Below are 14540 nucleotides of genomic sequence, written 5' to 3' on the forward strand. Positions count from 1 at the left end.
GCCTCTTCCAATAATCATAATTTATTTCATCAAAGTGTGGTGGCTTGCGACATGATTGGTTGTCATCTTTAACACTGTAGGTGGTTAAACCTTGCAAATCAATGGTGAGTTGACTCTGATACCACTTGAGGATCTAGATGGCTAGAGGGGTGTATAGCCAATTAAAAATTTATCTACAAAATAAAACACTAGAGCAAAGTGGTTAGAACAATAAGCGACCCTAATAGCAACTACCTTTCCTAGCCTAATTCGCACCAATGCAAGCCTCCTAAACAATTTTAGTAGCAAGTTACTTCTATTGCTAGTGCACTCAAGCAAGCAAAGAGGCAAGCACTACTCTGTTTGGTTCAGTTGTGATATGTGAAACAGCTGTTGTCAGTTGTGAGCTATGGAAAAGCTATTGTGAGCTATGTGCTGTGGAAAAGTTGTAAACTGTTTGGTTAAAATAGCTATGAAACATATCCCATCTATCTATCTATCTTTCTTGAAATAGTTGTGAAACTTCTCTATATTTACACTCATTTAGAAAAGATGATAGCAGAAAGCCAAAAGCAGGGTTCAAGGTGCTACAAAAAATGTACTACACTGAAAGCAACGGGTTCTAAAAAAGCAGCTTCTGGTTCCACCTGTTAGGTTAGTTTTCTACTTTTTGGCAGCAGAAGCACTTTTCACAAGCTGAATCAAACACAGTCTGAAGCTATGACTACAACAATAGGGCTACTACTACAAGCAACAACCACGCAAGCAAGTATATGAAAGTAGTGCATTAGTGTAAAGTTCGCAAACCAATCGGGGCAAGAGATTACACAAGATTTATCCTCAAGGTTCAGTTGCTTCCCGGTAACCTACGACCACATTGGGGTGAGTCTCTAGGTGATGGATTCGCACATGAACAAGACTCTCAAGCTTGACCCTCAACTTGGATGTCACAAGAATCCAATCAACAAAGACCACTCGACTTCCAATAGAGTAACACTTTGTGATCTCCTGCGAGGTGGGCTCAAAACCTCTCACAATAAACTCGGTTCAAGCGACCGAACAACCACCAACACAGTGCTCACAATCCTCGCTACTCATAGACATCTAGGTGGCTGAAACCACCAAGAGTAACAAGAAATCCGTAGCCCAACGATGGACTAGTGCCACTAGATGTAAACTCTCTATGCAAATGCACTAGATCTCTCCCCAATCTCACTTTGGATCAATCTTCAAGATAGAGAGTTAGTGGGAAGTGTTCTCAAGAGCTCAAGGTAGTGTGTGATCAGTTGGGAAGCCAAGAAAATGCCCAACGGCTGACCACCCCCAATTTATAATCCCCATAAAAAATTAGCCGTTATGTGCTACTAGTGGGCTGTTTTCAGGGTCATCGGAAATCTCCAGTGACCACCGAAGAACACCCACCGGAGTAACCTTTACAAAGATCCGATGGCTAAGAATTGATCTTGATTTAAATCAGTGAGCGCTATCTCCGGTATGGCTTTTAGTGCAACCACCGAAGATTCCCGGTGGCTACCCAGAGCCTTGGTCCGCGACAACTAGACGTTGGGGCCTCCAATGGCTCTATTCACTTTACTTTGGTGCCTCTATGGTGAGGGGCACTGGACATATCCGGTGCGCCTAAAGCCTCTCGAGTGAGTTACATTGAGAGTTCTAGGGGTTCACCAGAAAACTCCGGTGACCATGCACCGAAACTCTGGTGCCTAGTTTAACAGCTCCCATGGACTGCTCTTTTAACCCTTTGTTCCAGTGCTGTTAGTGGGGGTACCACAAGAGATTTCTAGTGAGTACCCCAACTCTCTGCTAAGTCCTCACTACGCATCCTATCTTCTGGTGACGTCCCAACCAAGGGCAGCAAACATTTCTGGTGGGTGTAGAAAAACTGCACCAAGTCACAAACTTCACAAGGGTTTCAAATTTGCTAACTCCAATGTGTTCCAACATGAACTCCTTCACCCTAGGCACTGAGTTAGCTTTTGAAAAACATTTTTCATTTGGTTCCTCACAACGTCACAAGGTCCAATGCATATGCAAAGTTAGTTCAAATCTAATGGCAGTAGATAACTGTTTTGCTAAGTTCCGCTCTTAATAGTATGACTAATTATCCTAAAACTAACCATGCACTCTATTGCATCTCGGCTAGCAAAATGAAAGCTTAGCATATAACTTTGTCTTCGGGCATGTTTTCATCTCCTCTTCTTCGCTCCAAGTGTGAGCCTTGCTCCATATGGCATGAACATAATCTCCACCATCTCTTATCCTTGCTCACCACAACTCATGTGGACCTAGTTTAATCACACAACTCATTGAAGGCATTAATTCATTAGTTGTCATTCAATTATCGAAAACAAACTTATAGGGCTTTCAGCCACCATGAGGGCTACAGTTGCGGCAGAGGGGGCCTATGACGTGGCGTGGGGGATGTGGCGCTTGGGAAGTTGGTACGTGCAATGGGTGCACTGTGAAATCAAGAGGTGGCATTGTATGTAGGTGTGTGCAGCGATCTTCATGGAGTTGACGGTGTCAAGGCAGACCAATGTCTTCTTGGCTAGGTCTCGGTTCTTGATGGCTTAGTTCGCTAATGGTTGCCTATGCATGTTGCGGTACTGGATCTCTGGCAACAACGAGGGTTGCAGTTGCGGTGGCTTCGCTTGGCGCATCGCGAACGGAGGGGTGGGTGGGGCGGGCCGGCCAAGCACAACGATGCCACTTGTCACATATGCATCCTCCCTCCCCTCCTCAGCCTCCTGGCGCCACAGCTTGGTGAGTGCCACTGCTACCGGTTCTTGGTTGTGGATCTGGTACCGACGGGTTCAACGTACCATTGCATGGCAAGTAGGTTGGGGCATGTCGTTTGGTTCATTTTTTTGCGTGTGTGTGGTGGTGGGGGCGGGGGGGGGGGGGGGGTGGACTATGGTATCATCCTAATAGTATGGGCCTGTTTGGTACAACTCAGCTTTACTAGTGAATCAGTTTTTGTTGGTTTTGGCTCTAAAAACAGCTTTACCGGTAGAGTTGAATCTATTTTCATAAATGTTTGGTAAAACAACTTTTCAGGGAAGATAGCTGAGAGAAGCTAGTATTTCCAGCTTTACCTAGAAAACTGTGCATGTGAGAGGGAGCTGAAAAACAGCTTTGAGGAAAAAGCTGTTTCATTCGGACCTGTTTGGTTGGAGAAGCTGAAAACAGCTTTGAGAAGCTGACAGAGAAGCTCTACCAAGCGCACCCTATATGGGTTGGGATGGGCTCAACCCCATTAGTAGCAAGCCTACTCCGAGGATCTATCCCATCGGTGATCAGCCCTAACAGATAGAATGATGCCGTTTGGCCCTTCCACGCAAAGCAGAGGATATGATTCCTTTTGTAGTGGAAAATCCATACAAGCCAGGAATCATATCCGCACGAGATGCTAGCTAAAGGCATCGGGCCGCCCAAAAATGCTTTACTTTCTGTGTGTTCCCATGTCCTCTAGCATCAGGGCATCTTCCAAGGTAACTTTCCCTAGTCTCACGCATAAACAGCAGCCCCCTACAGCTCCTCGGTTTGCACGGACCCGATATGACCATCTATATCTATGTCTATATATAAATACATGTGTGCGGGCACCCATACCTCAAAGATATATACTACTCCGTGCAGTATATAGCAAGTGCACGCAAGTTCCGCCATCCTTTGAGCATATCATAGTCTTACGACACCACCGAGGAGCTGTACTGCATTGCGAGAAGCCAGCAGCATGGTAAAGTACTCCACCATTTGGATATACAAATACACATACTTTTGTTTGTTGTATTTAAGTCATTAGTTCCATTATATATATATATATATATATATATATATATATATAAAATGGAACTAATGACTTAAATCTCTCTCTCTCTCTCTCTATATATATATATATATACACGTTCATCACGATGCACGAATTTTTCCCTAACTATTTTCTTGCTTTAAGGTATGTAAACTTTTTGTTTCCTTGTTGCTCTCCTCACCACGTATACCATAACTTTTCGTTTGCGGCTTGCACTGATTCACGCAGGGCGATGAGCAGAGGAACACCGACGTTCCGTTCTGGAAACGTTTGTTGCTAAGAGGTGCGGCGCTAGTGGGAGTAGCGGCGTATTACGGCGACGGACATAAAAAGAACGAGCAACCCCAAAAGCGATGAAGGCGTACCTAAAAGTGATGAATCACAAATGAGGGAAGCGCTGTTAAGGATCTCGGCTGCGCGACCCCAGCGCCGCGCCTTCAAGGGACCACGAGTGGTATGCATGCTGTATCTATATATCTTCGATATAACTAGATATATGTATATATGTATTCATACGCATGGATATGTAACATTTATATTACTGTACGGGTATAGTAGTAGTGAGATCGAGTTGCTGTACATGTAATTCGTATAACTATATGTTTTGTCACAACACACATATCATTACTACATAAAATATTTTTTGACACCTTTAGAATGGCTTTATAGAGGCGGTTGTTTGTCAGCCTCTACCTATGTGTCTTGATTTCTACAGATGGGCCGAAACCTAGCTGTCGTTAGAGATCAACTTCTGAAGGTGGGCTACAGTCCAGCTGCCTTCAGAAATCATTTCATAGAATTTGTAAACTAGGCCTAAAAGATTGCAAAAAGAAGTTTTTTTTAACGCCCGGAGAAATCACATGTCACGCCGGCCTCGCGCGTTGCTTCATTACTGCTGTGTCTTAGAGTCATGGCTGATACAATTCTTTCTTATTCACTTCACAGGATATTGTAATGAATATTTAAGACTCTAAATGAATTAAAATAGAAAAAGTTTGAACTAAAAAGATTCGGATCTCCTCAAGTACTACAAATTTGATCTAGGTACTTTCTCCATCCGAGGTCATTTAAAAAATTAAAAAAAATCAAAATCTGAAAAAAATTAAAATAGAATTTCTAGACCACAAATGATTATAATGGAAAAAGTCTAAAATGAAAAGTTATAGATCTCTTTGAGTACTACAAACTTGGTTTAGGTTGTGTCTCCATCTGAGGTTATTTGGAAAATTTAGAAAAATTAAATTTTATAATCTAAAAATTTAAAATAGAATTTTTAGACCATAACTGATTTCAAATAAAAAAGTAATTAACTATAAAGTTGCGGATCTCTTTGAGTATAAAGTTTGTCTTCATCCAACTTGATTTAGAAAAATTATAAATTTTACTGTGTTGGACCAACTTTTAGAGGCGAGCCAAATTGTCAGCCGCCTCTATAAATTCATTTCTAGAGATGGGTGAAATTTCTAGCCATCTCTACAATTTCATTTGTAGAGGTGGCTGGAAAGCCTAGTCCCCAATGGAATTGACATTTTTAGAACAGATTCGGTATGTGTGTGTGTGTCGATGGGGGAGGACGAGAGCGCTAGGGCAGCATAGGTGTGCATGGCGATGGCCAATCTACCATGGGGAGACGGTGGTAAGGACCTCATGGAGAGCTGCGGACCTCCCGGTGGGCAGCGGAGGATGACAACACAGGCAGTGGTGGTCCACTGTCGTGACCTCTGGGTGGGTGATGCCGATGGAGGACGAGCACACTGGAGGCGGTGGGAAATGTTGGCAACGTTTCATTAGAGAAGAAGAAATTAAGGCAGCAGGCAGTGACAGCGGGCCGGATATCACTAATTGACATAGGTTGAATAGAGTTAACTTAAATGTCAAACGGTAAACAGACTGTCACTTGCTGTTTAGCCTTTATTCGGCTAAATGGTCACTTAACTGGGCGAAACAATTGTTGAAATGAGATAAACAATCGATTGAACGAAAACCACGTACCACCATCGTGTAGTGTTTAAACGGTGTGTAAATGGGCTAAACGACCATTTAATTGAAGAGTGGGTTGAAGTAGGAAGGCATGCACAACTAAAAAACTTTTTACGGAGACGATACCTGCAGAAGACTGTAAACTGAAAAAGAAATGTTCCACTGTGCTAGTTTTATCTTCTTGTATCTACTAGTTATATACCTCCACATCGGTACGGGACAATATATAATCATATTTGGTTGATACATTGAGGTGATATGAAAAAAATCAAATAAACTATTCATGATTATCACCCCCCTCCAAACTAGGGTGTATATATATATTTGGATAGTACATATGTATCATCAATCTCCAGAGGCACGGTGGGAGGGGGTTTATGATTCTTAACTCCATTACAATGTACAGAATTTTAAATTAACTGTAGAAGAGGTACTAGCCTATTAAGTGGATTCTTCACCGTGAAAATCATGATGAAATGTAAGCCGAATAATGTTATCACAAAAGAAAATCTGCAAGCAAACTAAAGGAATCAAGTTCGTTCAGCTCTATACAGCAACATTCTCCACAACTCTCTTTAAATGTTCAGGTATATACCAGTCTGTGTTATGGGCATAAAATGCTATTAATCTATGCATAAGCGATATGCTACTTTGACCATCATCACAGACGAAACACTCACAATGGCATGATCTTGAAGCATTTAAATCCACTCTACCACAACCAATCTATAGCCAATATAGCAGCTGATGATAAATCGATATAACATTTCACCGTCCGATGCCATCTGTCGCTGCAAGTGGTGCCGGTATAAAACTATACCGACCGATAGGGTTTATGCAAACCTATAATTAGACGCTCATATGTACGCTGACCAATAATCTATTATAAGTCTTACCAACCAACGGTTTGTTGACATAAAACTTTTAACCAACCAACAATCTATCATTATAAATTGGTATAATTATATATAATTAAGTTTGCATTAACCACATGATTTCAAGCCTGATCAATAGGGATGGAAAATGGAAATGGATATCCAAATTTTCTGACATTCGTATCAGCTAAAACTTGTATACATGTCCATTCTTAATATGGATACTAAATGGATGCATTCGAATTCGTTTTTAAATATGTTTCTCTATCCGATTCTAGATCTGTATTCAACAAAAAGATATGAAATATCTGATATTTATCTGTATCCGCAAAGAATAAGGTATAATGAATCCATTTAAAAGTTTTCTCTCCATAACTGTGGCTAATTATTTAATTTTGATATTACTAATGATGCGTTGAAATATTTAATAGTATTTCTATAAATAAATTTAATTTTATTAACAGTATGCAAAAAATAAACTAATTTTAGTATTTTAATATTTTAGTTTAAAACAAATATATTTTTGGTTGTAAATTATTAATACTTTAACTTATTTATTTACTGATGTGAATTAATTTATATAATTTATAATTTTATTAAAACATTATATAAATAATGATTGATTAATTGTTATATTTAAATTAAGTATTTATTGATAACTATATTATTTTTTATGAGCTATCCTCGACTATGTTATATACCCACATACTTTACTCTCTACTTGTGTAATGATTTTGTAATTACAAAATACTGATAAAGCAAAATGACTACTTGTTGCCTACCATTAATTCTTTTTGAATTTCTTCACTTGACCAATCATTTTATCAAATATTATCCATTATAATTTAGTTCACTTGGATGTTAGAGAATATTAGAAGTGTACTTTGATTTTATTTCACTTTGGTTATCGATGAACTTAATAGTAAATTTCTATTCATGTATATTGAATTTAACAATATGCACTTTGTGTTGAATTGAGTCAATATTTGAAAAGAAATCCGAATCCACATCCATTTAGTATTCGTATTTGGAAATATCTATATCCGCATTTGAATTAAAATGTTGTAAAAGGTGATATCCGGAACAGATTCCATGCGAATCCGATGTGTTTGCATCTCTACTTATCAACATCTATAGCATTTCGCATTACTCATCAACCACATAACTAATCCTTAGGGCGATCTAGCTATCGGTGTAGGACCCAAACCAGTGTCAACAAGAATATATAGCCTAGCTAGGATAAGACTTTCAGTTAGTAAGAGAGATTAGGGATTAAATATTGCAAAGTGTATATAGAGCCAATCAATAATGGGAGACGGGGACAAGGAAGATCAATTTTGAGCACGTAATCTGGAAATCCAACCAAGGATTTTTCGAAACATTAATTTAACATACACATTTCTGATGGCTGTACACGGAGCTAGAGGTGAATACTTTGGTATTTTACATTTGCTCTACCATGCTAAGGAGACGAAGCAACCAACATTCAGCAATGCTGTGAATAGATACGAATGAAATGTTACACAAACATGTATAACCTGTTATACTTTTCGAAGAACAAAAAACGAATTTTGAAGACATGTGAATGCATTTATTAAAGTATCTCAGGAGATATTATTTTTGCATAGCTGATTTTGAGATTAGGTAATCACAAGTTATACCAAACAAAATACGACAAAAAATGGTGTGAATAGCATATATTTCACATCAGATCCAAAGTGCAGGAAAAGAATATATCTTCATTGGCAATAGCATAAGATTTGTAAGCATACTATATTTCTAATTCAGAAGCTATGTGCATTACACATATGCCATTGTGAGATTTGTTGTTGCCTTAAACTATAGTGTGTACCACAAATGATAGAGGGAACTAATGTAAGAGATACAATCTGTACGAGAATCCATAAAACACATTCAAGTAAGGCATATGCTGTATGAAAACTTGAATTGTCAAGCACAAGTTCAACAAACAGATCTCATCCCTTAACCTATCACTCACATATGTCATCTGCATCTTTGATATGTCATATGCAGGATGAGAAACACTCCTCTAGTTAAACAGGACATTTCACACCTCTGCGCAATGGAGTTTTATGCCGGATGTTAATAAGTATAATTCTCACCATATATTTGAGGCTTTCAAAAATAATAGTCCACCAAATAACAGGAGGAGGAAGAGAGGTGGGTGCCGGCGTGTGGCCATCCCCCGCGTCCAGGTTGGTGTTGGGGGCGAACGGTCCGGGTCGAGAGGCGAGGGTAAGGGCGAGGGAGCAAAGGGAGCAGTTGGAGGCACGCTAAATCATGGAGTTGACGCGTGAGCCTTTTTTGCACCAGATAGACAGACAGAGATAATATCAGTCGGGGCCTTGCCCCTCCTGCTGCCTCAAGAAAATCTGCAGAACATTAGTGGAAATCAAATGGCATGAAAATTCTTGTTTCAAATCTGCAATATGTAGATTACGCATATCATATACATTTGGATTTACTCTAGTGGTAAGATATTCAGTTAGGAAGCAAAGGGGTCCCAAGTCTATACTATAAAGGAGCGAAGGAATTGGAAATAGACTCTCACCCAAATATTTTCTACCCACCTTTCTTCAACCTGACCTGACAAGTGCATCCGGCCGGAAACTCATCGGAAACTCTTTACATTTACAGCATGTCTGTCTCTTGCGGATGACTCCAACGTGGTTCTTTTTTCACCGGCGTTTTCTTTACACACCCCCTGTACCCGCGCCCGCGATCCACGCGAGGCGTCGTGACTCCTAGACAACGCGTACCCAACCTCCCCTTATTTTCCCCGCGTACCCACCCTCCATTCCTCCATTGCGTCCTCGATGAGACGAGAGGAAACCGTCGCCGAGAACACGAGCACGCCCGCCTCCCGGATCCACTGCGATGGGCAGCCTCGGCGGTGACGCGGGGCCGCAGGGCACGAGTCGGCGGCCGCGTTTCCTGTGCCCTCTCTCCCACGACAACGACGGTGCCCCAACCAGATCTGGCCCGCACCGACTGCAGCGGTGCCCTCACCCCTGCTGGCGATGGTGATGCTCGCAGTTCCACAGTACCGGACGCCGCCTCCCTCGCCCCGCCGCCGTCTTTCTGGTCGCCCCGCCATCCTCCATCGCTCAGTCATCCTCCGCCCTCACCATCCTCCATGGCAGCCACCAGATCCCATCCGGCCTCCATCCTTCACACCGTCAAATAGTGAATGGCTACAGCCACGACGGCAATGGCAGAGGAGCAAACCCTAGCGACGTCACAGGGGAAGAAAATTAGGTGCGCGACGGGCGCACCCACGCGCTCGTGCGCCTCCCTGCTGGATGGACACCACGTGGGCCTAGAATCCATTGCACGGCAGCAGTAAACGATCCCCCGAAGGGCTTTAGATCACTACAAGGCTCGGCTCCACATGCACTCGTTCCCATCACAATTCTCCTCCCATGCCGCCGTCGCCCGTACCCACGACTTGCTCTGCCCATGACCTGCGAGGCCCACGTGGCGTCCATCCGGCAGGGAGGCGCACGAGCGTGTGGGTGTGCCCGTCGCGCACCCAATTCTTTTCCCGTCACAGGGCCAAGAGGTGGAGCCCCTCATGCAGTTACCATCTCCTCTCCCATCTCTTGTGAACGCACTGCCGCCGATCTATGCCTCTTGTTTCCTCTCTCTTCTCCCAAGATCATTACTACGGTGATTGATCGTTCATTAGCTTCTTTCTGGTGTTCCTGTATTCTGGTAGAAAAGCTTGTGAGTTTATTAGCTTCCTTTTCTTTTCCGATAGTATAGAGAATGACAGTAATCTGTTTTATTTTCATCCTAGATATAGGCAACGTGGTGGATTCACGTGTTGGTCAAGATACTGAGTTTAATTTATATACTTGTGTAGCTATGCCGGCATTCAGGATGGTGTCCCTACATGTTGAAATCCATTTATTTATGTTCACTACACTATATGATGGAAATGTCTGATTCATGATTAAGAGTCTTTGCTGGGAACAAGCAGTACCTGTCATTATCATGTTCTGTGGGATGTGAACAAATTTGCCACTGATAGTGGTAAAAAAATTCAAGCAAATTTTGTTACCATGTTGCAGGTAATTTTCAGCAACTGTGATCCTCTTAATTTTCAGACGAATTAACTTGTTAATTCCTTTTGAACTATCTTTGAGTGTGGCTGAAATTACTTGGCTATAGAACAATTTTAAATTTATATTTTTTATGAACTGTGCATTGACTGTTCTACCTGAATGGCAGTTAATATGGTGACTTAAATTTTCTGGCACAAACAATGGCACCACCTGATATGTTTACCCCTTTTCTTTGATGGGTTTGTGACCAACCTGATATGTTTACCCCTTTTCTTTGATGGGTTTGTGACCAAAACTCTTGGCACCATCAACAACTCTTCAAGTTGGGTGTATGTGTTCAAATTACAAGCCTTTGGTTAGCTTGCTAGGTTTTGTTTTTTTTATATTAGGGCAGATGTGAGTAAATCAAGCTTCTCAGTATCTTGAAAAGGTTTGTTTATATCGTTGGAACATAGATGGTATGATATAATGCTCTATAAACCATCGTCCACTCCCCTCCTCTTCCCCACGCTTAGCCCGCCCCCACAACCGCCGCATCCGCGCCCCTTCTTCCCCACATGCGCTCCCCACCGCAGTTGCACGCTCGCCTCCCTCCGCTCGCCCTACATGACGGCCCTCTCCCTCCCGAATCTCACTCTTTTTGTATTCTATATTGAGTATTGACCCACAAAAACATAATGTGGCTCAGCTGATGGTGACTCGAAAAATGTAATGAAACTGATATGTCTCAGTTTGGTTTACTTTGTGTGGTATTGTAATAAGCTCAAAGCATTATTTCCTCCTTTCTATTAAAGTATGTTTTTCCTGACCGTGTGCAGTTTTGGGTGGGTGGGTCACTTACAACTTACAAGAACAGATATCGGCGCTTCCTCTTGAAGAATTTACCATTTCTTCACAGCGGCGCCCATACGGAGGACTGCCGGAGCCGACCGGCTCCCCGGCAGCAATGGCGATGCCCCGCCCCTGACCCCGATGTTGTCGCTCGCAGTATGGAGGTACCTCGGAACTCTATTGGAATTGTTTCATTGTTTTTTGTTAGTTTGTCTGTTACTCTTTTCTTTCTTTTTATTTTTCCCTAACCCTTAGTTGCTTGCTCAGTTGGTATGGTTGCTGTAGTATGCTTATTCTTACATTAGTCTTTACTATCAAATATGCCTGTACGTTACAACGGGATGTAGTTTTTGTTGATGGTCATCCGAACGATCTACGTTTCAAATATTTATTTAACGATCATGCCATTTATTCCAATATATCTTAGAGCATCTCCAAGAGTCTTTCTAAAGCTCACTCTTTAAATCATCATTTGAAAAGTCATTTGCCTAAAAAATTATTTTTTATATTTTCTCGCTCTTCGACAGTTTTTCTTTTTGTATGCACTCTAGTGAGCCATTCTCATTTTCTATCTTTAGCTAGTGAAAAGTCTGGAATAAAAGATGTCTATATTTGGTTAACCAGATAAAGAAGCTGTCGAAGCATATTTTTTCATCAAAATCTCTATTTCTAACAATTAGAGAGAATATAGAGTCTCTTGGAGTTGCTTTGAAGCGGAACTTCGTCCCATCGTTGGACATTGTGTTGAAATAAGACTTCCCGTTGTCAATGGACATATGTTGAGCTAACATGTTTGAGAATGAATTGATAATCCAGATTATATATACGACATGAGAAGCATGAGGGTACTGCAGAAAGTAGTAAATTTTGGATGGAAATACTCTTTTAATTTTTTTCCGGACGTTACGCCAAGACGTACAACCTATTATATGATAACCTTGCGGTACACCTGAGCTGAGCCTGGCATAGCCTGGCCGGCAGGCCCGGCTCGAGTCCGATGGGATTTGGCACGCCCACATGAGCCTTAGTGGATAGGGCCTGGACACAAGTCCTGCTGTCTAGAAAATTTATTCTCGACCGGAACCCAGACCTAAAACATTTGTTTTAGATATTTTACACTATAAACTGCACGGACAGCCCGCCTAGGCCTGGGCCCAGCCCAAAATGCTCAGATCTACCTGACGGCATATGGTTCCAAGAAAAAAAAAATTGAAAAGAAAAAACATGAAAAGAAAAGACACAAGAAAAATTGAAATGAACAAGAAAACGTGAACGAAAAACCACTGGAATTGTAAATTGAATAGAGAAAACAGAAAATGCATGGGAAAAATTAAAATAGAAAGGAAAACAGAAAAAAAAACTCGAAAAACAGAAAAACGGTACTTCTCAAGAACGGACTCCTCGGACAGAAGTTTGTGCTCGGTAGACGGAACGGAAGAAAACACAAGAAAAACCAAAAAAGAATAGAAAAGGATGAAAATCATTTATTTTTTTAAAAACAATAAACCATAGGAGCGGAGGGAGGGTCAGCAAAAAAAACTTCTGCACCTAATCGGAACGGGAATTTTTTTTATGAAGCTAGTGTAGAAAAAACACAACCATAACCTCCCAGATAGGTAAGAAAGAGCCGAAAAAAAGGAATTAGACTCTCTTTAATATTTTAATATTAGAATCTAACTCGTACTAACATGAAACATGAGTCTATATATGGAAGGCATGATTTAATACGTTTTTGGAATCGGACTCTGTATCGGACCATCGACGCACGTGAACTATTCTAACTTGTATGAGCACGGGTCATATATAAATGCAGACGGAAGAAACTCTTCACTATCCGGTAGTTATAGGGAGACAGACAAAACAAATGGTTGGACAAAAAAAATAGGCTGAAAATTTGCCTCTTTATTATGAGGTATAGAAAAATCAAGCTGTTTACTAGCTTCTTTATGTTACTTTTACTCGGTGTCTAAAGGTGAAATTATTTCTTTTTTCAGTGCTTGTACCAACAGATGCATTGGAAGCTATGAGTTTCTTGATATAGCTCCACTGTTGATCATCAATTAAGTTTTGCAAAAATTATGATTGCTAGATTGACGACATGTTCAAGAGTTTGTTGAATTGTGCCTTGAAACATTTGCATGCATAGAACAAAATACAATTCAGTCATCAAGATGACTTTCATTTGACAACTGCTTTTTTAAGTGTGTTAACCCGTTGCTCTGGAATCAATGTAATATTCTAAACTCAAAACTGTGCCGCAGTTCCTGCGTTCAAGCAATCTTACATTCTTTTCCTTGAAAATCACAAGGACTGTGGGCATCAATGCACTAACTGACCTGTCCAAAGGAACTTGGAAATCTTACCAATCTCTTATCACTGTAAGATCCTCCAGTCGTCTTGTTATCCTGGGTAAAATTGGTAGTCGAAAACTAATATGCTGTACTGAATGCGCATACATTCTACGTATCAGAGACATGTGCTTCTTGTTGTATATCCCTATGGCATAATTTTCTCTAATGCATGGATACTCTGCAATGGCAGTAAGTTAATACTGGATTGTATGTCCAAAATTTAATATGTGCATTTAAGCAGAGATAGTGATATTATATGCAGTTGTACATTTTAGTCAGGCTACTTGTTTCAAAAGTCTCAATAATCTTCAAAGGGAGTATTTCCTTTTCTCTATCTAAATAATTGATTGATAAATGAGTTTCAAACTGTAAGATGGCAACTTTTGTTCCAGTGATTGGTGTAAGGCGGCTCCTATTCTCTAATAATGTGACAGCAGTCCACTGCCCTTGATTTATGTCTTTTTTTTTATGATTCTCTTGAAACGGCTTCCCTTTCTCAGGGCAATTCCCTTTCAGGTGGCTAGGTGAACCAGCAGTGTTGGGGGCGTTGACCTTGGAGCAGAAATTGTTAGGACATTGATCTATTCGAGTGGAGAGTGGATTTAGC

At 41.0% G+C, this 14540-nt stretch overlaps 1 long non-coding RNA gene across 1 annotated transcript; it reads left to right on the forward strand.

The window, feature by feature from the left end:
- The first annotated feature begins 3513 nt into the window (after positions 1-3513).
- Positions 3514-4466, forward strand: LOC136485475 (uncharacterized). Its single transcript, XR_010766451.1, has 2 exons — positions 3514-3736; positions 4037-4466. It is a non-coding gene; the product is annotated as an uncharacterized lncRNA (long non-coding RNA).
- The last annotated feature ends 10074 nt before the right edge of the window (positions 4467-14540 follow it).

Source organism: Miscanthus floridulus, chromosome 10, assembly GCF_019320115.1.
Source record: "Miscanthus floridulus cultivar M001 chromosome 10, ASM1932011v1, whole genome shotgun sequence".
Lineage (NCBI taxonomy): Eukaryota > Viridiplantae > Streptophyta > Magnoliopsida > Poales > Poaceae > Miscanthus > Miscanthus floridulus.